This window comes from Penaeus vannamei, chromosome 9 (assembly GCF_042767895.1).
Source record: "Penaeus vannamei isolate JL-2024 chromosome 9, ASM4276789v1, whole genome shotgun sequence".
NCBI lineage: Eukaryota > Metazoa > Arthropoda > Malacostraca > Decapoda > Penaeidae > Penaeus > Penaeus vannamei.
Window position 1 is genome coordinate 17,053,560 of NC_091557.1, and position 2,500 is coordinate 17,056,059.

Sequence of the window (2,500 nt, forward strand, 5' to 3'; positions counted from 1 at the left end):
AGAGATAACTTATGCACAAGTCGAGGGTGGAGTTTATTTCACCTGCGGTTGGTAACACTTTGAGCGCGCAATTCAAAACAACTGACAAGCTAGCGCCGCATCAAGATGGCAGAGAAGTAAATAAATCTACCCAAACATCTTAACAAAGCGCTATATTTTCTCCTATATTCATATAAAGTGCCTCTAAAACAATGACACACTCTTCCGATTGACAGCTCTTTCATTCTGACGCGTTATCAAAACAAATGAATATACCTGAATTAAAATGTAGGCCTACCCATTCCCATATATCCGATTTTATGAGGTGAAATATAACAAATCATCGAATATAATATCAACAGAAGAATGTTGCTAGAATTTCTCAGACTTTTTCACTTGAAATATTCTTTATTTCATAAAATAGCTGATATATTCTCGATTTAGAAAGACGAGAAGTTAACAATATGAGTAAAATTGTTCGTCTTATAATAATTTATTATTCATAAGTAAAACTTTTTATTCCCATAATCTCCATTATCTCCTTTCGTTTTCAGTTAATTTCAATTTCTTTGAATATGATTTTAAGAAAATTACAGAATCAGATACCGTGAAAAAATTATTTATCTGATAAGATATTAAGCGGAGTTCCTGGCCAACGCCCGCATTCGAAGGATCGTGACCAGTACGGTACGCGACCGACGCCGTTGCCTTGGTGACGGTACACCGCTTGACTTAGCAAGCGCAAGTCAAGCCATCTACGGAGGTCGCTTGAGAAAGCAAGCGAAATGCTTGAGTTAGCAAGAAAAACGCTTGAGATTTCAGGCAAGAACTTTCCCTGCTTAAAACGCTTTAAATTGACAATCAGTAAATGCTTGATCAAACATGAAAATTGTCCAATTCAAACACTTTTAACTCTTTGTGGACATGGGTACATTTAGGGTCTTATATATATTTTTGTGAATTTCATTACACCCAGATGGCCTCACAACTGCAGAATCAAGAGATGGCCACACCTGATTTCCGAAATTTCGGAAAAATGTTCTTCTTTTCCTTATGTTATTGAATACTGGTGTTAGTAAAGTTGACATTATGATTAGGCCTATCGTAATTAATCTATTGATTTCATGACCGTTCACCTTGCAGGTGAAGGCTGCCATAATCGAAATCGCAGTAGGAAACTGCTTGCCTTGTGATCCATTCTCAAAAACCAAAGGAGGGAAATATCCAGATGACGGAAATATGAAAGAGCGGCTCTGTCTTAGTATCACACCTTTACTTTTTTACCATAAACTACACCAATTCCGTAAGCCATTATCCAATACGTGTTTTAGTGAAAGCAGCACTATCAGCATGAACAAATAAACAAAGGAAGTTATTGAACAAGGAAACACAACAACTAAAAAGTATATTCACCTTCAATTCAGAGATAAAAACTATAAATTTGAGTCCCACGGTTAAGAGAACACCAAGCGCGATGGGGATGATGTGTCAACAACACCACCTATCTGGCAGATGCCCAGGGCTGCCAACAGTACTTTGTAAACATTACCCCAGAACATTTCATACCGTCGCTAAAAATGAAATGTACCTTAGTTGGCATGCTGTTATCATTATTCAGATAAAATATAGTTACTTTCCTGTAGATGAAGATTTCTAAATTCGATGATGAAACCTCGGCATAAATTAAGTATATTGCTCTTTTCAGATACGAAAGGTTCACCAACCTGCTTTATAACGTAGGGAAAGTAAATTAACAAAAAATAAGAAAGCTGCGGCAGGTGTATTAGTCATAGCTTAAATCTTTATGTACACTATATTTATTTCTTACGGGCAGCGTTTTCAACGCTTTAAGGAGTTCCGTTATCATAATGAAGACGAAAATATTAATCATGTAACAGTATATATTACTATTTTTAGCATTATTATTGGTAATGGCGGTAACGTGTTCGTTGTTGTTGCTAACAAATATCCAAATCATTGCTAATACCATTATCATTACCTCCAGCAAGGAAGTTAATGATATTGGTAACGTTGGTTAGTTTGTTGTTCGTTGTTTAGTTGATTTGCAGGATAGCACAAAAAAAAAAAAAATATTTTATGATTTTTTTCCAGTGGTGTCTCAGCCCACATTATTTTTTTGTGGCAATAAGGATCCAAGATTTTTATTTATTTGTTCTTTGTTTAGTAGGATAACCAAAAAATGTGATAATATAATAATATAATTATAAAGTTATAGTAATATGATAATAACAATAATATGACAATAACCGTAATAATGATAATGATAAATACGAAAATAATAGCATAAGTAATAAAGATGATAGTAATAAGAAGAATAAGAACAATGATGATAACGAGAAGTGTGAGAATGATAAAAATAATGATAATAATAGTAATGAAAAATAGTAATAATGATAACGAGACAAAGAATGATACTGATACTGATAACAGTAATGCAGATAACATTAATAACAATAATATTAATAATAGTAAACATGATAATAATAAGAAACATCATTGG

The 2,500-nt window shown here is 33.5% G+C and overlaps 1 protein-coding gene across 2 annotated transcripts in view; it reads right to left on the minus strand.

The window, feature by feature from the left end:
- The window catches only part of LOC138862678 (uncharacterized), a 48,955-nt gene that overhangs the window by 35,063 nt on the left and 11,392 nt on the right, over positions 1-2,500 (minus strand). The window contains exon 1 of one of the 2 annotated variants that reach the window (XM_070125405.1): positions 1,393-1,552. The exons of the other annotated variant lie outside the window; for it this stretch is intronic. The gene's annotated coding sequence lies outside the window, so the exon portion shown is untranslated. Of the gene's footprint in view, positions 1-1,392; positions 1,553-2,500 lie in introns of those variants that run through there. 2 annotated transcript variants of the gene reach the window in all.